This window comes from Parambassis ranga, chromosome 9 (assembly GCF_900634625.1).
Source record: "Parambassis ranga chromosome 9, fParRan2.1, whole genome shotgun sequence".
In the NCBI taxonomy this organism is placed as follows: Eukaryota; Metazoa; Chordata; class Actinopteri; family Ambassidae; genus Parambassis; species Parambassis ranga.
Window position 1 is genome coordinate 11,122,359 of NC_041030.1, and position 25,547 is coordinate 11,147,905.

The 25,547-nt window shown below is 41.1% G+C and overlaps 1 long non-coding RNA gene across 1 annotated transcript in view; it reads right to left on the reverse strand.

Moving 5' to 3' along the window:
• Window positions 1-3,755: 3,755 nt before the first annotated feature.
• The window catches only part of LOC114441847 (uncharacterized), a 34,221-nt gene continuing 12,429 nt past the window's right edge, over window positions 3,756-25,547 (reverse strand). The window contains exons 2-4 of the long non-coding RNA XR_003671288.1: window positions 24,447-24,536; window positions 6,834-6,926; window positions 3,756-3,886 (exon numbers count right to left, since the gene is read on the reverse strand). This is a non-coding gene — a long non-coding RNA (uncharacterized LOC114441847). The remainder of the gene's footprint in view (window positions 3,887-6,833; window positions 6,927-24,446; window positions 24,537-25,547) is intronic.

The following is a 25,547-nucleotide window of genomic DNA, read 5'->3' on the forward strand; positions in this document are numbered from 1 at the left end:
GAAAGAGAGACTGTGAGTGAGAAGAAAAAAGGAGAGAAGAAGAAGAAGAAAGTGAAGGCTGCTCTGCTGTTTCAGCCCTGTGGTCTCGTGCCTCCTGGGATAGTCGAACACTCTGTCAACATTCTGCACTTCAAAATCAATCACTCTCAACTGGACAAAAAGGAGAAAGACACATACATGTGTGCAGGAAAACTAACGCTAACACGTACACACAACATGTTACAAGCAATGTCTCCTGTCCGTACAGCTTCAACAAGGCAGCCTCTGCCTGTGTGATAGCAGGCCACTGTGATGTGATGGACATTACATCATCAACATTCACAAACTACATTTACAGTCACTACATTTTTATACACAACAAGACAATAGTAGATTTTTTTTCTGCTGGTGGTGGACATGTTCGACTGTGAATACAGCTCAACTTTTACTCCTTCCAAACATTTTCTGTAATTGCACAACTGTTTTAATATTTGTGCATGCCCAAAACTTGTTGATATCAACCACTGTATATAACTATTGATCCATTTGTGAGTGTCTGATGAGCCCTTTCAAGTCCTCATGGAGGATCCAACTGTGATAACACTGGATGTGCATAGCTCTGACTAAACTCACAGTTTAGCCAAATGCAGGCAGAGAGGTAGAGTTTGAGAGAAGCTGAGGCACGTGGGTGGGCAGTCACAGAAGCAGGAGGCCTGTTACTCCAAGTGGTCATGCCCCTAATTGTGCAAAATTCAATACAAATTTAATTAAATTAGTTAAATTAAAATTCACCTGATACAGTTGTCATAAAAGAGGAACTTTATGAGGGGAGCTGGCTGTAAACATTTCTGTTGTATATAGGATATTTTAACATGGAAGACTGTGGGGTTGACTTACTTTTAGAGCCAGCCCCTAGGGGCTGCAAGGGGAACTGCAGTTCTTGACACTTGCGGATAGGCTTCATTTCCCATCCCTGGAGGTTGCTGCTTGGTTGATATGTATTGTTTTCATGCTCACAAACTGTTAGCTAGTTGGTTTGTGCACAGCGCAGAGCAGATCATAAACAGACAAAAGGTTGCGTGTTATCCTAACAATGTTCCTAAAAACTGATGAATATCTGCATATCCCACATTTCTTTGGAAATTGTTAAGTTGGAATAAAGCCTTATAGCACTGAATAGCTGCTAGCAACTAATTAAACAACTGAACACATTTAAAACATGATGCATGTTGAGCTACATGAGATCCATGACTGATCTACAACCATAAATAATTTTGGTTGTTTTGTCAAAGGCTGAAATGCCAAAGTTAAATGTCTAGATTCTATTGTAAAACCTTCCTTTTAACCTTGAATAATCAAACTCCTGTTTCCAGCTTCCAAATTTGTGTTGTAATCTTAAACAAACCATTGTTTATAATGCACACACACTGCTCTTTGTAGTGCTGAAGCACTCTGCAGCCAACAGCTTCTGCAGTTTCCAGATCTTCTGAGGGAATAACCACAGAGTTAAACACACACCAAAGGTAGATTCAGTAAGACCTCATTTTTCTCGCTGTGAAGTTTCTAGACTTGGAGTTCTGTATCTTGTCGTCTGGTGGGATCATAGTACTTGTGAATCTTTTTCCAAACAAAATAAGATAACACAAAGTCCTGCTATCTGTAGATAAAAGTGAAATACTGTGCCGTCTATGGAAAAAAAAGAGGAGGGAGACAAAGAAAGGAGCAAAAAAGTTCTATCACATAATGGAGTTTAGAAGTTCTGTTCTTTACTTTTCCTTGCCAGCAGTTACCAAGGTCATGTTCACAGGCCAAATAAAAATGCGTTAATGTAAAAAGACTCTGCTCTGAAGCTCTGAATCAATTTTAGAATCCTTACACTTTAGTTTTTTAAGGGGTTAAATCCTAAGGATGTCTGTGTGGTTCAGTTCATATAGGCAGCAACGCTTCACATGTTTGATTGTGATTTCTCATCCACCTACTAATATAATACAGCATGATATGTGGTGAACATTCTCCTGGGGGTACTAAATAAATGTGTACAGACATCGTGCTAACACGTTTGACTAATTTTTCAGGTGTTTTTGTTATTTTACAAAAGTGTAACTGATCTCACCAAATGTATATCGCTGTGTGCTATACTGTTCGATACATTTTGTAAGTTTGACATGTCCTTTTTCCTGGATTACTACTGCACACTTTCATTAAAATGCCTTATTGCTACAGTGTGCTTGTGTAGCTAAGCATTGTCTGCCAGTAACTGGACCGACTGGAACGCTTGCACAAGATTTCGTGTTGCATCCTTCAAGCTGATGCCAAGACAAGTTTGAGCTATTTTAACACTCCCAAGACACTTTTTGTTGATGTTTCCTTTATTTTGCTAGTTACCTGTAGATGTGACACTGCTGGCTCCAGGGCATCCTTTGTCTCATCACAAAAGCCACTAGCAGTTGATACAAACATCATTGGACACTCCTGGAATACACACCATCTCACCTGTCACACTGTAACAATCACACAACGACAATGTGCTGCAAACATGAAGTGCAAAAATGTACACAGACACAGCCATCAGCTTAGATCCATGTCCCATATGACCACTGAGGTGTGCGTGCCTGTGCACATATACGTATGTTTGTGCGCATCTCTCTGTCTGTCTGTGAGGGGGATAGGTGGAGGCCATCTTTCATCTCTTGCTGTGATCAGTTATTCTACATGATATGATATGATGATACAGGCCCAATTAAGGGATGGGGCTGTGTGAAAAATGTGATGACAGGGCAAGCGGAAGACTAGACTGTGATCTGACATCTGAGAAGGAGCGAAATACAAGGGAGAGAGAGAGAGAGTGAAAGGGTGATGGAGGTAGCAGAAGAATGGGTAAGGGTGGGGGTGGACAGGAGTGCGGGGTGAGAATGAAAGACAGTTGTAGGAAAGAAGGGAAGACTGATGCTAGGAAAGGAAATGAAGATGGTGTAAGCATGAGGAAAAATAGTGAGAATGAATAAAGCAGGGAGGGGCAGAGGGAATTAGTATGATGAGGAAGCAGAGGAAAAATGGAGGCACATAAAGATGAATGAAGAGTAATAAAAGATGGAAAAGGGAGAAATATTAGACTTTTCCCCATAAGAAACAATTTAAAAAAGGAGAAGTTATGACCTCAGTTTCTATCCTTCTTGTTATGTGTGAATAGAATTTTTAGACTATATTGTTTTCAAAAACATCAAGGAGGTACCTAAAAAGTTACATTTCATTTGACAGTAGAGTATTTCACCAAAATGTTGTGGCCTAGAAATGATTTTGAATCTGGAGGACTTCTCGGAGCTGTCTAAAATTTGTTTCCTCACATTTCCTGAGTTTGTATAAACTACAACTGTGTCAGGTGTATGATTTTGATCAGGACGCATGGTGCTTTGATCACGCTGCCAGCTTTTATCAGCATGCATGCTTTTTCATAACCAAATAGGACCCAATTATGTCAAGCACATTGTTCTTTAACTGAGTGCCACAGCACTGCACAGAGGAGGAAATAACTCACACTTAAGCGTCAGTTAAAGGGAAAAAAAGGCTTTATTAAGCTGTCAAAGCATATACTTGTTAGACTCAATCAATGACATGAAATAAATAGATTTTAATGCAAAATATTTTTTTTTATCCCACATTGGGAAGTGTTCTCCCATTAAAAAAACATCCCAAAATAAATACACTGATGTCTACTGGAGCACAGTTACAGTACAGTAGGTAGTGTTTTGAGGCCAGTATTTGTCCATTTGGGCAATAGCTAGCAGAAATAACACAAATAGCACAGGGCAGGTTTAAGTGGTGCAGTTGTCATCACAGCTTGTCGAGTAAGTGGATGTCTTGAAGTGTTTCTTGCTAAAGTCCACAGCTCCTTTCTGTTTGATCAGACCTGAAAAGAGAAGGAATAATTTCACATTAATCTCAGCTTCTCATTCATTTTAATTTACCAAGACAAGATGTTTGTTTGGCTTGCAGTAAACAGAATATTGTATGAGAATTCTCACATGGATGGACCATAGATACTTTGTCTATACATAGACTCAATGCATGTCATGGTTGAAGCAGGAGGGGCAACGCTTGTTGTAAAGTTTCATCACATCCCAATGCAAGATCTTTGAATGAAAGGAGCTCAGTGAGCTGTGTGTTCCCAGTGTACTTGAAGGCGACAAAGGCCTCAGCAATATCCGCTGACATTAGTCCCCCTCATATCACACTGCACTTTCCTCCTATTGTTCCCTCTGCACTTCTCACATGTATTGTCTTACATGATATCCTTAGAACCTGATAAGACGCCCAGTGAAGGTTTTTGTAGCTGAGGACACAGGCCTGGGAGTGTCTCAGGGTTACAGCTGGTTATTATTCTCTCATAGAGGAGACTGGAAGACTGTAGGGTCTGGGGAACGCCTTATCGGATCCCCTGTACACTCACAGCCTAACCTGAGTTACCTGCACCTCCAGCCCTTCCTCCATTACTCCTGCCATACCTGACACTCCCTTCCTCCAACAAGACATTATGGTATTACATTTCCCCGAAACTATAGAGCTCGTTGACAAGCATGGGAGGTATTCTGGGGCCCAATATGAATGTATAGGCTGTAAATAACAGCTGGGGTCATTTGAGACCATACGGACGAGTGACTGGCTCAGTTTAATTTTCAATACGTGATGTCTGCATCAGACCCCAAAGTCGTGAGCAGCACGTCATTTTAGGATCCCATGACTTTAGCAGAGGTTTACTCTGCCTCTATTTGCTGATTTATCTTGTCAGAGACTTCAAGAGTCTAAAAAGTGGATGAGTCCTTTGGAAAAACTGCTGCAAGTCAGTAAGTCTTCTAAGTTTTTTTCAAGGAATTCACAATATACAAAAGTACTGTTTTGGCCAGGCTGTCTCCTTCAACAAATTTCTCTGATGTTTGGCTGACAGTACAGAACAGTTCAGGGTTGGCAGGGGGTCCCTGGGCCATCAACAGCCCAACTCCAAAAGATGAAGGGAGGTGGATTCAGACAACTCAAGCACACCACCCTGTCTGCTCACAGCACCTCAAGGGCACACGCTGCCTGCCTGTCTGTCTATGGCAGCTGATCGTAGTCAAAACTACATGTGCCTCTCTATGCATTCTCCTGCATCCTCTCTGCTGACGCTGCACTTTAATGCCTCTATAGAAGGATCCACAGTGTGTGCATGTGTATGAACTCTTCCAGTCAGAACCAAAATGTGGTTTTAAAAAACATGATGTGAAATCTTTAACATGGCTTTGACAAAACTAATTAAGACATATAATGAAATGAAACACGCTGCTACTGTATATTTCAACATATTGGTATAAATAAGATGGCTTCCACAAGCCATGGTGTCAATACAAGATAATGGGTGTAAAAATGTTTTATTATATTTGTGCCCTTCAGTCTGTTATTTTACATAATAACATCTCATTGCTTACTTTAACTGCAGAAGCAGATATTTTGAGACAAGACAGAAGGCCTTGATTATACTCCATTGCAGATGGAGACAGAGAGTTCGACACCTAGTTGTTTTTATTACACTTATACTTGTCCGTTTGTAGGATACACTCTATGTATTTTCTTGGCCATTGCACTAAGAACTACATAAAAACTCAACCACTTCTGCCATTTTCCTGATGAAGACAGTATCTAGAAATGTAAAGTGTAATAAAAAATGTATTTGTCACTAGTTGTGAGTATTCTGCTGTGCCAGATTTTCCTTGACAGGATTTGCAAACATTGAAAGTTGTCATGTTCTTCATCACAATGCGCATTTATGGGGAAAAGTTCCCAGAGTTTTTTGGGAGTGCTCTCCTCTCATTCACAAAAAAGGGGGATTTCATGTCAAAGTGTCCCTCAAGAGATCGAAAAATTCAGAAATTAGAGTCTGATGTTGTCCAAAGTCTGATAACTGGGTGGAGGAGTTGTATGCCTTTGTCTCCTTCTGCTAACTACTCCCAGTAGGCACTGGCAAGATTCCTCCATTCCCCGTGAGGGGAACACTGACACTGCTGATCTGCAGAGAATAAGACTTGACTGAATCAGAAATGAAAGCGCCTACTTCCACAGACTCAGTGCCTGAGATACAGGATGCACATATTTACAGGTGCACAACTAAGCATGACTACTTTTATTTATCTTATATGATCTAGAGCTGTTTTTACACATGCCAATAAACAGATAAGGGCTAATAAATAGACATGCATGTACACTAATGCACAGAAATGAACACCAAGCATGCACATAAATGTGACACACACACACACACACACACACACTCCTATTCTTTGCCTCTCCTTCTTTCTCTATCTATCTCTGTCCATGCTTCTGAACCTTAGGGAGACATATTCTTTTTCATCTGTCAGTATGGATGGAAACAGACATGTTCAAAACACACAACAATGGCCTCGCCAGCACCAAGGAGCCTCTATGTTTTGTATGCTTGAAGCACTGCATTATCTCCTAAGTGTCTAGCAACCCCAGTATAGTAAATAATGGATGCTCCTCTTCCTTCTGAAAAAACCCCTCTTTCACTTCAGGGACCAGTCATGGTTTACCTGTATAAATGCCCTTTCTGTGTCTTTGGAGAAACGGATAGCACTAAAGGATGTGGGTCAGACGATTTCATTAGCACAGCATTTCTCTCTGTGTCTCCTTCAATCAACCGTTTGACAGAAGCAATGTCACTCAAAATGTCTTACAGACACTTTCATATAGAATTTGCAGAGTTTCTTGCAGAGACTGCCGATCCATAGCAGGGAATTTGTGAAATATAGCCTATATAAGAGGAGGGAAGAAACAGTTATGTTTGAAATGAGAGAGAGCTCAGTCACCTTTGAAATCAGCTGAATATCCTTGATGCCTTCGGTGTGCCAGTCATCAGGCCATTTGTTTACGGATCACAGTCAACGATGTCTCCATCCAATCTAAAAACACAAGATAGATAGAGTGTTTAGTGCTGCACATGCAGGTAAGCACATTGCTGTGTACATTTACTGCTCGGTTTTAGTCTTAAATGAGCGGCCTGTCAGCCTAATTACTTTTTTTCCTACTTGTTTCTCCATCTTTGTACAGTTAAATCATAACCCTAAGATTAGGCAAGACTATAGTGTACTACTATATAACTAAGTCTCTTTGGTCTCCCTCCCCCGTTCATTCTGAGGTTACATCGAAAGAGTTTCAGCTATTGTGAATTATTTACTTGGTTCACCATTCGGCCCTTTAACCCCTCAGCAAATGCACAGGCAGTCAGGGTTAAAAATACACTCCCACAGGATCTGAGTTTGACTCTACTTCCATGCTTGTGTATGTGTGAGGTGGATTTTAAAAAATAAAACAGTATATAACCCATGTCACATAAAGCAACTTCCTCTCTCACTTTTTCTCTCTCTCTCTCTCCCAGACACACACACACACACAAGAACTCATCAGAGCATCATTATATGGATACTTTCTGAGTGAGAATCCAGGCCATCCCAGATGGGATTATTATAACACAGCTTGATCCGTGCAAGAGCTGTGTGTGATTTTGGAAGTCTGAGTGTGACATTGTGTTTGTGTGTGTGTTTGTTAGACAGTAAGTGAGTTCTGACCTGAGTGAATGTGAGGGTGCACCTCTCTGGGTCTGTGAAAGCATGAAATACGTAGCATATAACTGTGCCATGCCGAACCATTAGCATGGAGGCGTTTTCACTGACAACTGTGTCAAACTACAAAACCTGACTTACATTCACTCAGAGAGTCTGTGTACAGGCAGACACATTCATGGATGAGCTTCTGAGTCAAAGGCTAAAATAAAGGTGTCTCAGATACATGCCTGTCTATCAGCAGAGGCTTCAGCAGCATCCCTGTCTGACTGAGTGAATATTAATGTCACAGAGGTATGTGGGCTTTAATAGAGCTGCACACACACACACACACCTACTCCAACTTTCCATGGCCATGTTGTTGTGGTATATCCCTGCATACAGCAAGGTTGTCATGGATACACCCAGACACATCCGCCATCCCATAAGCGGGGGGATGCTGAGCGCTTCAGAGGGGCTGGCGCCGAGGCTCTCCCCTCCTCCTCCTCCTCCTCTCCAAACTCTCAGCCCCCATTCTCTACCCCTTCCCCCAGAATGAATCCGTGTCCCTTATTCTCCATGAAAACCAGCTCAACCTTAAAAAGGCTCTCTGCTTGTCAACTGCGTAGGCCTGGAAGCTCTTTCTGTATGTGTGTGTCTTTTTGCAGTGTTGCCGCCTTCCTCATTGTTAACCTGAATGGATTGTAATATAACTGGAACACGATGAAACAATGAAGACTGAGCTATAAACAGACAAAAGCACATTGGTGTCAGCTGAGCTCTTGTCAAAGAAAAGCTAAAATAGATGTCGAATAGGAAAATGTGTGAAAAAGTGTGTGTGTGTGCACTAGCCTCGGGGCTGTGGTTAAGCCTGTAGTTCATCCTGAACTGATCCTTTTCATTAGCCATTATCAATAATTCAACATTGCACTTGCTTTAATGGTTTAATGTGGGCAAACCCTGCACACATCCACACAGACACACACACACACACACACACACACACTAATACACTCTCCTTAATAGCACTCACTCTCTTGGCCTGCACCCAATGCCACTGAGGTGAATATAGATGTTTAAACGTGTACATAACAGTCAGCGCACCTAAAGCGTTAAAAGGTAAAATACCTATCAATCAGTAACACCATTTTTTCCTACTAGGGAGTTCCAGGATGCCTTGATTTGAAGAAAGAAATCATTTATTATTTCTCTACAAAAGTCAGTTTTACTGTATATCAAGTTATATTTGCAATAAAAAAGGCACATCAAACCTTCTCTGAGATGAGGAAATGAAAGGGTTAATCTTTTATGACATGCCTCCTCCCGTTCCTTCTCTCTTTGCCCTCCCTTTCATATTCTCCAGTATGGCAGTGCTCACTGCCTGCACATATGCGGGGGAAAAAATAATCCTCTTTGATTGGAAGGCTAATTTGAAGTGTCAATTATTCTTATGCAAATTAAGGTACAGTTTCTCACATCTGAAATGGGTTGAAGGGCACAGATGTGTGTGTGTGTGTGTGTGTATGCACAAATCTCCCTCCAAAAAACATACAGCAACACTCCACCCATCCCTCCCTCCTCCAAGTCTTCATCTATACCTCTTAGTGGGAGAAAAAAAAGCTGACATACAAAGAGAACCGGTATAATGGGACAAGGATATATCTGCATGCACATTGTCCACACTGAGCACCAAACAGATCATAAATTGAGAGTACAATGTCAAAACAATAACAAAGCATAGTCGGCTCCCAAAACATTCGACAATACAGCAGCATGGTTCTATGTTGTAATGTAAATAATGAAAAGATGTTGGGTAAACGGGAACACAACGGGGGCGGTGGATGTGTCATGGGAAGTATTGTGGGTGAACAAAACAATTTACTAAAGCTTTTGTCATCTAAACACTTGCATTGTTGTTGCCATACCAGAGGTGTGCGAGCAAGCAATATAATCCCAGTATCTGAACAGAGGGGGAAGTACAAGAAGATCCTGTTTAAAGAAAAAAAGGCGGAGGATTGAAAGGAGACCGGCAGCAGGTCTAAAAGTCCACACACAGAATGTAAACGAGTCCATGCTCTTCTTGATTGTAATTAAAGCTATGGATGGATCTGGATGAGAATTTTACACTGACAAAGACAGACAAAGTGAGGGTGAAAAAGAAAGTGAGGCAGACGGACAGAGGACTCTACAAATAGACTCTGTTGTCTGACCCTCTCAGCTGATGTGGCAGTTCAAGTAAGAAAAAGGCTTTTCAGGCCCAAAACAGGATCAAACAACCTGCTGTAGAGTCCGGTTACACCACAACAATAGCTTACATTCACTCTCAGCTTCAACACACAAGCTTTTCCCTCAAAGAGAGTAGAGAGAGGGAGAGTAAGTCTGGTTTGGAGGGTGGGTTCGTGCGAGTATATGGAAGGGAGTATAGCGATATCTTAGACGATAATGGTGTTGAACAGATTAGATGGTATCAGCCTACTATGTTTGTTTTCAGCTGTCGGTTTCTGCAGTTCTATGAGATCTATGGTCAACCCTGCAGGCGCTCTCAATCTCAAGGAAACCTTTAGAAATTGTCAAAGAAAGTGAAGTACGCTGATGGATATTATTTGAAACTCTCAGATAAAGACAAGTCATGAAATGAAAAGAGCTGAGGACAGATCAATATATATGAAGTGGGAACCTGAAAACCTCAAACTGTCAAAGGTTTAATTTGTAAAAACGTGGCCAAATAAAGGTGTAGTTCCTTTCTCTGGAGGAAACTGCAGGTGTTTTTTGTTAAAAAGATCAGAGGTGGTGAAGCCACTCACATCATGATCTCCTTCCTTTTGTTTACTGACTAGACCTGGAAGTAGTCCGAATTATTGTCCAGCGAGCAGATATTAAAGATACTAGAGAGGGTTAGACTGAAGAGCCAGCATGTGTTTGTTTTAGCTTGTTTCTGAGCTTCCTAGCACACTCCTTAAAAGTTGAGATTGTGTTGTTTGTTGTCGGTTTGTTTCTAGATACAAACACTCATTGTTGCGATATGTATGTTAAATTGATATCTGCGTACCGTATCTGCCTATCTGCCTCTTTTCAAGTTAGGCTGACGGCTGACTAGATGCTACATCGATTCAGTAGCCCATCAAGTGGTATTAGATGCTATCATGAGCCAGTGCTAGCTTATGTTTTCTCATTCCATTTAGTAATTCTTGAATGTCAATCTCATAAACTGACCATTTAAACATTTGATAATGATGACATTGGCTAAGGATTTAAAATGAAGACATGTTAAAGAAAATCCTAAGACCACATAAACAAATACTAAACCCGTCCCTGTAAGCTTCTCTGTCCACAGCAGACTAATCACATACCGACAATAGACAGCTACTATCTGCTAAACTGCTCAGATCCTGCTACTCAAGGACTGAACAGTACCCCTGGCAGTTTGTATTTGTTTTGCATTGGCTCAGTAGTTCTGGGGAAATTAGTATGCAGTCAGGGATGGGAGGGCTTGTCAAGATCAGGAAGAAATCTCTACCCACCCACTGGGTGGATCTACATTCATGAACAAGGCTGACAAGAAAGCTGACTAGTGTAAAGACAAGGAGCAAATAAAATGGCGGAGAACACCCTGAATATTCTTTTTCATATGAGTGCACTGAGAACACCTTTCACAGGCAGGCCTGTTCTCTATCTGTCTGTCTAGTATGTCTGTTCATCTGTCAAGACACTCACTCTTCCTTTTTCTTTCTCACACCCTCTAGCCCCTCTTCTCGTTTCGAAAACTATGTGTCATGCACGTCAAAATGCTAAGGCCAGTCCTTTTGAGGGTGTTCTGCTGGACCATAGAGCGAATAAACATCCATGTCAGGAGAAAGCGATCTGGGGCCCTTCTCTCACTGAGCCCGAGCTCTCCTGGGAAACACACAGCTCATACAATGGATAGAGGAGGCCTTTTGTTGAGTCTCTGGGAGCTGCAGGGCTAGCTTTGGATCAAACAGGGGTTGTGTGTGTGTCTGCTTTTTGGGCATGCACACACTCACACACACTGACACACATATGCGCAAACAACTGCAGTAAGACATGCACACCTTTGCCCACACACACACACACAGAGAATCACAGACTTTCCTCGTCTCCCTAAACTCAGTGTGACTAAGTAAACTTCTTCACCCTTTTGCAGTAGTTACAGAGGGCAGGAAGATGAATTCGAAATAGCCAGCAGGAGAAGAGAGAAGAGACAAAGAGGAGAATGGTGAAGTAAATCAGAGCTGGACTGATTTAAACTGGTTTAGTGTCAGTCCAAAAAGGGGCTTTCTGTTGTACTATATATAAATCACAGTTCAAAGCTTGTGGCTGGACTCCCCCATGGGGTCCAAGGCAGGGAAATTTAGCAAGGATGTGCACAATCCCTACTTGTGGGTAACTGTGTGTGGCACAGCTGTTTATTACATAGAATTGAGACATTCCCTTGGCATTACTTAATGGGGCAGAGGGAGTCCAAACACAAGAGAACAATAACAACCAATACAATGCACAATATACACAGGTGCACATATGCAAATTGCATAGCACATGTCTAAAAACTTGTTCATTTACTAAAGCTGAATAGTATGATTAAATGTGGCGACAATACTGATACTAGAGCAAAATCAGTACAGTTTCTCCCTTATCCCAGAATACATTTTAATACATTTCCATTCAAGGCTGCTGCCTTGCTGCCTGCCCCTTATGTTGGATCTATGGGAATTCTTCTCACTGAAATGAACTCACACCGTCTGACCCTATTCATCCCCAAGGCTGCACTTTCTCTGGGACTCCCCCTTTTCCAGTCCCCCGGTTTCCCACAGACCCCCGCACTCATCTCTCTCTCTCTGCATCCTCCCCTACCTTCTCAAGCCCCCTCCTCTCCCAAGTCTCTGCCTTGCTTTCAACTCCAATTTTGGGCACAATGAAGTTGTTCTGGCTGACAGTTTGGCCAGTAGAATAAGTGTTGTTTGAGCCTGCTGTGTGGCCCTGTAGTGGGCCCATTCTCCCCCTCGCCGGCTCAGTTACCGAGAGTCTTGTTGGTGGGACACGGAAGACATCCGTCCCCACACTCCCGCCCTGACCCAAACAATTAGCCTTAAACCACAGTGAGGCTCACCTGCACCTCCTGGTTTCACACACTAGTTCAAATGCACACAAAACGCTACTTACTATCCAATGTTCAATACAAACAACCTTTCCAACAAAATTCAAGAATGCAGAAAGTCCTCAAACTATTTTCCTCAGTATCCTTTGTGTTCTGAGCTCATATTCTTTTGCATCTGTTATGCTGCCGTCGCTGCTACACAGAAGCCAGGTTGGCCTGATTTACTCAGTTACTCCATGTCTTGTAGGATGTGTCAGAAAGGATTCTGTATTGGGGTCAGCTGGAAAGACAAAGCCTGCAGCCCTCTCTCCTCTGTCGCTTTCAGTAAGCATCAACTAGCCTCTCTTTCTCTCTCCCCCTGCTCCCCCAATCCCTCTGTTTCTTCTCCATATTTTCTCCAGGATTCCTGTTCCAATGAGTTATCAAACAATACAAAAATGTACGCTATAAATATTCTGTGTGTATTCCCACTGACATGCACACACACAAACAAAAGAACACACACACAGGAGCCAGGACATGAGAAAGTGGCTGGGAGAGGCCCTGAAGGGGGGGACCATATGTCCAGGCGTTGTATATCAGTCGGCTCGCCCCCAGCGCTCTGCCAGACCACCATAACTTAGTTTGTCTTCAGCACAAAGTTTGGTCCAAGCTTGGCTGGGTTCATTAGGAACCTATTCTCTGGAACCAATGAAGCTCAACAGACCTCCAACAAAGGAGCTAATCACACCCACTGCTGCTCCCTTGCTCCCTATCTCTATTCCTTACCTTCACCCTGTTCCTAAAAACTCTATCATTTCCCTTTGCCAACTTGTTACCTATAGCTGACAATGAGCAGTAATTGTCCAATAGCTGCAGTTTTTTAAGAACCAAGCCTAGATATTAGTGACTTCACTGAATATTTACAGATGTAGCTGTTTGTACATGTGAGTGGACTTACAAAATGTCATATTCTCACCTAAAAGACACTCTTTCTGTATTAGATGTGTGTGTTTTTGTGCTGCTGTGTTTTGAATGAATGCCAGCCTACATGATTTTGAGCACATGTGTTAGCAAAAGGATGTGGTGCACTGACAATAGAGAGCCCCAGGGTGCAGAATACTTGAAATGACCTTGAACCTCTGTATTCTCCATTCCCATGGCTGCAGGGACGGTGAGCACGTCTGTATATTTTTGTGTGTATTTGTGTGTTTGAGAGTAAGAACAACAAATGTTTGCAGTTGAAATATTTCTAAATAATCGATAAAAAAAATATTCAGTCCGTTGATCTTATCACATCTTATCACATCAGATTGGGCTATCCACAGCCACATGTGTGCATGTGTGCCCCACTATCCCCCCCAGCCTGTAGTGACTGTATTTGTTCACCCTGCAGCATCCAGCAGAGAAAGAGGCTTGCTCCACACAGAGTCTCCTACTGTGCACACAGGCTAAAGGCAAGCATGAACGTGGTTGATCTGGACATGGCTTAAACATACAGACACTGTACACACAGAATGGCCCCGAAGCACACAAGCACACACATGTGCACACACAAACAGACACATATCGGTGTGCACGCAGATGAAGAGGACTTGGTGGGTTAAGGATGGTGGTAGGGGGTACTGATGGCGAAGGGAGAACCAGCGAGGGGTAGTAAAGGCCATGCCACTGGGCCCTGCTTGGACACAAATGTCAGCAGTATGACTACCTGTACACAGAAACCCAGCAGGAAGAGAGCACAGGAGATGATCAAGGAAGGAGGGATAAAGAGGAGAGGAACTGGCATAACAGCCCTAAACAGACAGTACAGCAAACTGTTTAACAATGAACACATATTTTAAGACCAGGTTTTAAGATATGAATGCACGATAATCACACTGCTCTTTTTGTAGAACAACACTTACTGTTCAAACACTTGATATAAACTTACTTATTAAAGCAACATGCAACTAAGCATCAGTACACTTTTTCACAATCCCCACCAAGATCCATGAAACAGATGGAATACTATGTGCATTCCTGCTCAACATTCAGTGTTCAACATATCAAAAATGGAGAGAGAACACAATGCCCTCTGCAGCTTTAAAAAAACACTGAATACATTATACAATACATATTTTGCACTTGAATATTCCAACAGATGGGAACATATACATGCCCGTTCCATACACACTGAGATCCTTTTTCCTCTTTGAAAGGTCAAACACAACACTGCATCCTTCTGAAGCACTCTGAAGACCAACAAAACACTTGCATTCAGTGTTAAGTGATTGAAAAAAAAACACTTCATAGTTCTTTACATGTGTGTACATTGTAATGCAGTACACTGGGATTGTTAAACCAGGAGCCCCTGCTTGTCATGCAGAGTGTTAACTAATATTTTTATGTGTTTAGTTTGATTGTATAGGTGCACACCTGATGAGTGTAGTGTAGTGTAGTGTAGTGTATTTGAATATAAGAAATAAAAACACACAAACACCGATACAAAGGATTTTTGACAGGCACAATACAAGCTATAGATCCTAAAGGACAATAACGGTACATATATGACAAAAAAAATCCACATTCACTTTAGCTGTACTTTGTGCAATGGAGAAAGAGATGTGAATTCATTGTAGTGGTGCCCTTAGCTCAACAGTACATATACATATAAATTATATGAAGCCAAGTTGATGAGGGGCAAATAAGACCCTGTCATTTTATAGAATTGTTGTATTCCAAATACCACAGTTAAGAGAGTTTGCATTAGGTCAAGGTAAGCACAAACTTTTTCACTTCTCTTTTGTCCTACAACTGCACTTTTTCCAAAGTAGTTTATGCTAACAAAGTCTGCAAAGGCCTTCAACACATTGTATAGGTTTCCTGTAGTCCACGAGGGTCCATACAAACACGTTTGTACTTTTCTGCAGCCCATAATTGTGACCGCACAAACTGTAACCATTGCACTTGTGGTTGAAAAACTATTTGCTTTGAGGATGGGCTGTTGAGAGGAGTTTGCCACTGTTCACAAGTTAATATTTTATTGTACAAGAATACACAGATGGCAATAAATTGTTACAAATTCTCCAAATATTGTGCTATTGTGCATATATAGTTTGTGTTACTATAGAGTATAGAAACATAAACATATAGGAACATCTTTAGGGATTATTTGATGTATTTCATGTGTGGACTCACAATCGTGAATGCATATATCTACACTTTAGTAATCAAGGAGCAGCTTGCAGTGTATCAATTGTGCATCATTACTGGAAAATATCTTCTTGCAGCTTTAGCTGTTTCACTAAATTGCAAGATACCTTCTTTTCCGATGCAATGTAGCATATTAATAACAGCCTTTCTATTTTTAGGGACAGAAATAGCAATACAGATTATAAATAGCAAATGTGTACACACAATCCAAAGTATTATTATGTTCCATAATGGTATAATAGAAAAGGAAGGCCTAACTGAAAAACACATATATCCACACAATCTCCTGATGGCCATACTGAAGCATGTGAATGTTCTGGCAAAAAACAGCAGCAGCAGATTTCCTGAACCCAAACCTGAGGCCATCCTACTCTCAGTGTGCTCCGTAACAAAAAAAAAAAGTCCTGCATCTCGACTCTTAATACAATCTATCCTTTCTCCCCTATTCCGTCATTTCCTTTTGTTTCCTCCCTCCATTTCCAGCCTCTGCCTGGAATCACAGCAAAGTTCCTCAGTGAAAGCAGTCTGTTCTACTCATCACAGACACTTCTACAGATCCTCAGCCAGACAGTGGTGATTTGCGCCTGTGTTAAGGCAGAACTACTCCTTGCCTTTTTCCACAATAAAGATTGCTGCCATTATCTGGAGCTATTCCTCTAGATGACACAAAAAAGAAGAAGAAAACACGGAGGGGGGGAAGAGGATGAAGGAATTTCACCCAACCGCTGTATGAATTGCTGATGGAACCTGAGTGACAATTTGGTATGCAATTGTCACTGTCACTCACCGATACATTGTCATGCCTGATTCCCATCCTGTGGAGCCAAGCTTTAGTGGGTACAACGTGTTGTCAGTGGACAGTTTTCAATTGTCTGATCACACTGTTTATTGGTATTACTGAGGAGGATTAAATGGGGTTTGTGGATTAGCTTCAATTATTATACTTTTGTGTGTATTCAATCAAATATTCAATATTCATTCAAACGTGCACATTGATTGGCAGGCTCCCTTTACAGTAGCAAAACCTGAGTTATATTTCAACTGATGTGCAGTGAATACAGCGGAAATGCAAATTGAACGCAGTCCCCTTAACATTGAGGAATGAAATCAAATCTTTTGTGGCCACTGAGCATTGAGGGTGGGAAAAACAGCGAGGCGAGGGGGTTCCTTCGGTCACTCATTTTGGGCTGTGAATGAACCAGTGCCCAAGCAGGAAAGATGGTGTGCCAGTGGTGTGCTCTCTGCTAATTGATTGCTTCTACTAACAAGAGCATAATGTATTCTATTGTGATCATCCTTTGCCCATGTTCATTAAGCCAGGAAGCAGCGTGATCTTTTCTCTTTGTGTCGCTGCTGCCCCCTTTTCTCTCTCCTGCTCCTCTCATCCCCCTCCCGATCCTTCTCTTTCTTTCTCTTTCCTCTTCTCTCTGCCATTCTCTTTCTATGGTGCTGGATGGGAAAGGTGGTATGACAGGCAAAACATCCCAAATGCAAAAAAAAAGAAGAGGGACAAAGAGGAGGGATTGGAGTAGATGGCTGTTGGATGATGAAGCAAGGATAGATGAGAGGAAAGAACAGGAGAAGGGAAGTGTTGGAAGACAGAATGATATGAAAACAAGAGGAAGATGGCAAAAAAGACACAATGGTGTGAAAAAAGGCCGTCTCTATTTCTCCACTTCCTCCCCCCCTCCTCATCTTCTGTTCCTGCCAGGTTCCCACCTGCTCCTGCTCTCCCTGAAACCTTTTTCTTTCTAGCCCCCCTCCTTTCTCTCCTCTTGCCCCTTTTTCACCCACCTCCCTACCCCTACTTCTGCTCCTCACCCCATCTCTGGTTCGCCTCTTAATGAGAGCTGGCGGGACAATAGTACCATACATGTTTGAAACCTTGGACTGAAACAATCGCTGTTTACCCAAGCGGTGGCACAGCTTGGACTCTCTCCTTCATTACAGTTGGGCCATGTCTGATTAAGTGTTTTCCGCAAGTGCTACAATAAGCCACAATGAGAGTCTTCTCACAGTCATGACTTTAGCTGCTTCCAGTTGCTAGCCTCAGTCCATCTCTGATTTGCATATTTGTTACAAATGACCAAGAGAATCACATGGATAAGAGAGAGATTAAAAAAAGTAGAAAGCAAAAAGAAACAGAGATGAGATGGAGCATAAATGACAAAGTATTTCAAAAAAATCATTAGCTGAATCTGATCTATTTTCAAAATGACCTTCATAATCTAGGACAAAGCTAATTTCTTTATTAAAAAATCCCACAGGGTTTGAACAAGCTGCAGGCAGTGGCAATATGACGGACTACAAGAAATAAGAGAAAGCTCTCTTTTCATAATGGTCTCAGATCATAAAAAAATGGCATGGAGGTACTGTTATCAAGCTGATGCTAGTGGCGAGAGACGTGCTAAATCAGTGGATTGAAAGCCTTTTCACTCAACCACATCCCTCAGCTCTGTGGCTTGTAACAGAAGCATGCTACCAGCACTATATGCAAAACAGCATCATGAATATGCGTAATTAGGTGGGACTGGTGTAATTTTTCTGGGTTATGGGATGTGACATTTGTGGGGCAGGAGCATACATCAGTGTAAGCACGACTGACAAATGCAAATCCCTTTCTCTGCAATAAGGCATTTTACACTTTGCAATACAAAATATAGTGTTTGGTTTCATACACATAACAGCTGCATGCTGACAAACATATGCACACATCCATACAGTCATTCTGCCATAGATGTGCACAGCTGGATACATATACACTAAAAATGAGCTCCACCTGTGCATTTCAACACAAATATAAACAGCTGTGTAACAACAGAGGGGCAGCAGACTACATTTGTGGTTAGATGAAAAAGAAAATAAAGATTTATTTGTGTGTAAAATTAGTGGATAAAGTCATGTAACTTGATAATAATGGCAGAAAGGCATAAGAATACAAAGAGTGCAAGGTTAACAGAGAGCAGGCGCACAGGTATGTTCATCATAATACTATAAGTTAGTAATGCATTTCAGATGTTAGAAACCAGGACATGCTAGACAAATGACACAGTTAACTATACTATTGTGAAATATTTTTTCACAATAGTTGTGTTTTGTTCTCCCCTTTTTTTCTTTCTTTTTTTAGCATTTCTATCCAATTCAGATAAACCTTCAAAAGACCTGAACATATGAATTCACAAATAGGGACAGGTACATGGCCATGGGTACACTGCCAAAAGCATCTATTAATAATTGGATCATATACTTACACTAGCAGGCACACACACACACACACACACACACACACATAAGCATGCACAAATTCAACACACCTCTCTAGCTCTTCAGAGAGAACCAATTTATACATACTGTACCGACCCCCCCACCACCACCTCTCGTCTCTCTCTTTGCCTTGCCATGCCCCCTTTCCCTTTCCCCATTCACCCATACAGGCTCAAGCTCAGGCGCACACACACACATAAGAACACCGGCACGCACAGCATCCTGCCACAATCCACCACCCTGCCACACATACTGAAGGGGAGGACACATCCCTCATAGCACCCAGGAAATTAACTTGACATTTGATGCAGACAGAAAAAATATATTTTGGTGGGGGAAGGAGAGGAGGAAAAAAAAAACAAAGTGTACCAAAGCAGAGATAGCATAAACCCATCCCTTGTTCACCCTTCCCCACTCCACCCCCCTTAAGCCCAGGGATGCATTCGAGGGGGATTTCAGCGATCTGCAATGCAGACGCCACTGGGTGCCCACGAAAAAATGAGCTTCATCTTTTGGCTGTCCTTGTCAGTATATGCTGTCTGTCCCTCTTTGTTTCCATCTTTTATGATGCGGGCACTCCATTTTCATATCCACTTCCCCTATTTGTGCCTTTCTATTTGAAAGGAACTTGGACACAAAAAATAACACTATTGAGGGTCTGTTGATGGTGCAGGCATTTGAAATTAAGCCACACCTTTAGAGCCATTCCTTGTTAATACATAAATTCATGATGTAGTTTTAAATTGTTGATGCCGTACCATTGCTTTCAATTTATGTCTGAACATCCTGGACACTCATACATACTAATATCAATTTGTTGGGTTTTAATAATTAGATAGATTTCTAAATCTGGGTAATCGCTTCAAAATTACCAATCAATTTAGTACAGAGCAACAGCAGCAATAGCTGATCATTTCATCCAAGCAGGCTTAAAAATAAAGCGCTCTCCGATCTTGCATAAGATTAATGATTACGTCCAAGGCCTCGTAGTAACCTCAGCAAGGAGCCCGAACACCATGAGCTTGAGCAGGCCGCAATTAATACATCATTATTATGTGCTAGAGTTTATACCCGTGAACACACACACAGTGATACTGCAGCCCGGCTAGTGTCTGTCTCAATATATCCTGCATTAGACATGCAGGAATGTTAACATCATTATGCACAATTGTGAATATCTGTCTGTGTGTGTGCCCTCCCCCTTTTCTCCCTTACCATATTGTGTCTGCCGGTTTGTCTGAGTGTGTGTGTGTGTGTGTGTGGTTTCTAAAACAGAGTGGCATTATTTAAATATGATTTTTTTGTATGCAAGGCTAAACAAATGACTGATTGTTGTATATCAATGAGAGAGCGATGCCCTCGGATTTAAAAAATATATTCTGTTTTTGTAAAATTGAAAGATTAACACATCATTTTGTAATTTTAGGATTAATTCTCAAATCAAACGGAGGTTTTGATTTAATTTGTGATGACACACGTACTGGGAAAACATTCTGAAAAATAGTGACATAATTTGAACAATGTGCATCATTTTTGCACATTTGCTGTTGGATCTGTAATGGCACTGTAACCGAACAAGAATAGGCATGAACCAAATCAATGACTATAATATACAAATATACTTTTCTTTGTTAGCACTTCATTCAGTCATTACCTAATCCCCACAGTTACTGGGCACACTCATGAAAATGTCATGTATGATAAAGTTGAAGTTTTTACTAAGAAGCAGAGGTGGAGAGGGTGTGACTTTCATTAATGATGGTGTCACTAATATCTGCTCTGCATTTCGGTACCGCCAAACTATTGCATCATCCCAACACACACACACACAGACACACATTAAAACTACGGCGCTTTTTTTGCAGCTGAATTTGCATTCACTGCATTTTTGAAAGGCATCTTCAATGGCCGACGTGCATTTTGTTGTATCATTCTTTGCTGAAAAAGGAACACTACTCTTAAGGCATTGTGGGTAAACAGACCTAACCAGTGTTTATAGGAAGAAGAGGAAAGTATTGAGAAGAGATGCGAATCAGATTGAAAAGCAAGCAGTACATTTTTGTTAGGAACATTGTCCAGCAAGTGTTGTAGTCTTGGCATCCCTTGCTGCTTATACAACCCCCCCTTCCTTTCACCACACTATTTCTTGCTGCCAGCAATTTGCATTTATTTGCATGATTTTTTACGATGTGCATATCCTTTGTTCTGACTGTATGATGATGCAGAAGAAACCCTCCCTACACAGCGCTATTACACAGCCCGCTGAAAGCTACTTGGATATTAGATGAAAGCAGGGAAGGGAAAAAGGGTAGCTTTATATATTTTAATTATGAATTGAGATGAGATTTCCACGAATACCAAAGTCATCCCATGGTACACTCGTGATAATGTAGTGCATCAGAATGAGGAAGGGGGAGGAAGAAAAAAAAAGATGTTCTAGTTTTGTGGAATTTTTGAACAACCATGGAAAAGACATATTGTGCTATCGCTAAGAGGCATGAGCATCTGCGATATATAGCATGAGGGAAAGGATTGCATCCAAGCATGAAATATGGAATTACGTGACAAATAGGGAATAGGAAAATTATAGATGGAAACTAAATCATTGAAAATAGAAAAAAGTACACTTTTTTCTAAATATTTCATTATTTTCTTCCTGAGAAGCCTTCCTGGTTTCACTCATCATTATAATTGTTTGCTCTTTATCCTGATCGTGTAGAATTAAGCCTGCATGCTGTCTGTACGGTGTACAGAATTTACCATATTGTTGTTTGCAATGCAGTCCTGTATGCTGGCATCTTTTGTTCTCTGTTGTTTTATCTATGCACACCAGACAAACATTCACACCCGCACACGCATACACACCGACACTTTAGCACTCCTTAATCATACAGACACATGCAGATGACTTCATTAATCGCTGTGGGCTAGCACTGATGATACAGAAGCCGGCCTACAACACTGGAGGGTTTATATTCTTGTGAATGCGGGTGCCACATTATAAATACTTACTCCCGCTGGCACCCTAATAGTAAGCAGCTGTACTGCAAATCTGCATGTCTGATAGATGATTATGACTACAGCATAGCAAATGAGGCGGGGCAATATAAACAAACCATACTGTGTAGTAAACATTCCACGTTTTCAACTGTTTCTTATTTTAATATTCAGCAAAGGGGACTAAAGCACAATTTACAGTGTAAATCTGTGTGCATCGTCTGAGCTGTGAAATCTACTATGCAATATTATACTGTATATAGGTGAAGGCTGGAGAAAGGGGAAAGAAGCGAAGGTGAGGGGGGGAAAGCAATGTAATCTACTTAAATTAAATAAATAAATCCACGACCTCACTTCATGTGAAAACATTTCCTGATATTGTCAAAGTGCATCTCTATCTGCAAAGAGGGAAAGCTGTCCTGGTTTCCTGTTTCAGCCCTGAGCCCTGTGACCCTGCCATGCTCTGTGTGTACAGAAATAGCTGATGGAGAGGTTAGATGTAACTTGTAAAACAAAAAAAGCCTACCTTTCTAACTAAATAATGCAAAATGTTACATAGCTGTCTAATGATCCCGGCACACACTCACAGGGCTGAGGTTTTGGCTCGGAGTGAACGCTTGATTGAGGTGATAGTTGTAAAATTCTGCACTGATTACTGTGCCTCACGGGATCATCCATGTAATCTTTAATACATAAAACTGTTATGTTTTTATGTAATGCAAAGCAAAGTGTGTATCATTCCCAACCATCTATATGACCCACCACTATAATTCAGTGACACAGTCATGATGATAACAACATCCCTATTTCACAGTGTTTAAGATGGAATAACAATACACAAAATCAAAGTGTTTGATTTGAAGCAGTGCTGCCAGTAGAATCATCAATTCTATACATAAAGGAAATTTTGTGGAAGTGTACGGCAGAGTTCACTATAAGACGCAGCCTCTCTGAGCACTGACCTTCCTACCGAGTGACTTGCCCTGCCCTTCTAATTGGCCCTTCAGAGAAGTTCACCAAACATGTGTGAGTACTGGGAGTAATTAAGACCAGTGATACTGCAGTACACTGACGCCCAAGGGTGCTGACATACCACCTTTTTCTTCTTCAGCCCCTTAATTTTTTAGCATCAGTAAGAAATAAACTTTTAAGTCTGAGAGCACTGAACACTGGGGTTTTCATACAAAAAGTGCCACTGGGTTACATTGTTCTCTGCCATTCAGAGGACAAGCATGCCTTAAGTGCAACTGTATATTTTTATTGCTGACCCAGACAGATGTCAGTCATCTCTGCTAGTTGTGCGCAGAGTGTTCACCTAATATCCTGGCACTTCCAACCACTGCTGAGGTGGTGCACTCTCAAGAGGTCATCGATATGTGTCAGAATATATGTTGAAATAAAAATAGCACATATGAAAAGCAGCTGTGCTAATATAATAATAAAAATATATATAATATATATATAATATAATAATATACACTACCTTCTTATGAGAGCTAATTAAAATGTTTGTCCGACACATAAAATGTCACGAGCGATAATGGTAGGAGGCCTAATTGATAGGACAAGATGTACGCAAAGCGGTAGCTGCCAGGGTGGAGGCCAATTACTGTTACTGCCTGGATTTTTTTGAAATCACTTCCTGGTTACACGTGGCTACTCTTTGTGCGTGTCGTTTTGTGTGATGATGAATAGTGAACAGCAACCTCTGTTTATCCTGTGCTCGTTTTCTTCGGTATGGACCACAGGGCAGAGGATGGGTCATGGGATTTGATATTGCCCATGATCACATCGCCTGAGCTGCCTTCAAACCGCTGTTTACTGTGTCCTCTGGACCACTACTAACATCTATGCCTTTATCCAGCACACACAGGCTAACTTTGCTGCAGGCAAATAGACACACACACACACACACAGGCATAGACTCACACACTTCAGCAGAGATGGGCACAAAGGGGAAACAACACTCAAAACCCATGCTAACAAAGAAATGTGTCAGTTTTTGTTGAAAATGTTCAATATTTTGTATTTGACGAGTGTGAGTGTGAATGTGTGTGTGTGGAAGGCTGAATAATTTAACATGGAAGTATTTTGAAAAAAATAAATAAATATACTGATTTAATTCAAAATGTTTATTCTTGAAAGGTCACAACCCAGACCACAAAAAAAGTTGTTTTTATTGTTTGGATGTTGAGTTATACAGCCTACACACACACACACACATTTACACTAAAAGCTAAATTCTTTTTGCACATGACTGCACATTCAAAATGTACAGTTTAGGCTTATGCAGTTTACACACAAACACACACAGATGATTAAAGGAAGCTCACCTCATGTGGGTCCAGTGTAGAGCAAAATCTCGCGTTGACCTCTACTTCCTGCCGCCTGCAGTTCTTCTTCACAGCTCCCTTCCTCCATCACTGCAGCAATCAAAGACACACACACACACACAGACATAGGGTGAATACGTATACCAAGAGCTAACCTTTACACATTGAACAGCTCCTCTTGAGCAAATCACAATTAACATGTTTCTGCTAAAAAGAAAAAAAGAATGATGGCAAACACACAGAGGAGGAAGGAAGGAAACAGAGGTAGCATTTACCATAGCTAAGTTTACTTGAAGGAATTCAAATTGGCAATAACTTTGTGCAAATGTCTCCTCAACCTTTACACTTTGCCACAAATAGCAAGTCAAACCCGGGACCTTTACTGAACATGAGCAGATGAGTTACAGATCATTTGAAGGTCATGGGAGGGTTTTTTTTTTTCATACATCAAAATATCAAAATGAAATGTTGTTTAAATGTTACGTTAGAAAGCTTAAGGTTTATTTTGAAATCTATCAGATTTTATAAACATAGTTAATTCTTGTTCTTGCAGTCAAATTTTTTTTAGCCCACTTCTGCCTCAGCTGCCCTTGACCTCTGCTTCACCCAGTAAGGTCAAAACTAAAGGACAAGTCCATTTGAGGTCAAAGTTAAAGACTGTAGCAGCCTGTTTGATAGAGTCACACCTCACATGGCAACATGGCAATGAACTTGAAACAATTGGGATTTTTTTTGTATCTTTTTAGTTTGTCTTTTGATTTTATCTTTAACCTTGTAAACAGATGTGACCTCTGACATTCTCTTCATATGACTATGAAGAAAAAATGCAGTCAAAATCTGGTCACATGTCAAAAATACTGTATTTGAACATGAATGGCAAAACCTGCACTTTTGACATGACAAAGATCATCATTTTGTTGGATTTATTCTAGAATAAGATGTTTTTACTGCCTGTGAATCATGAGGAGAATATATAGAGAAATGTACTGCGAGTGTGTCTTGGTGCTTTCTTCCCTGCTGTGTTCCCAAGTGATTGTGAGACTCTTCTGGCTTGTCAGTATCAAACTGACAGATGCCACGTTTTATTAGAGCTCATATCAA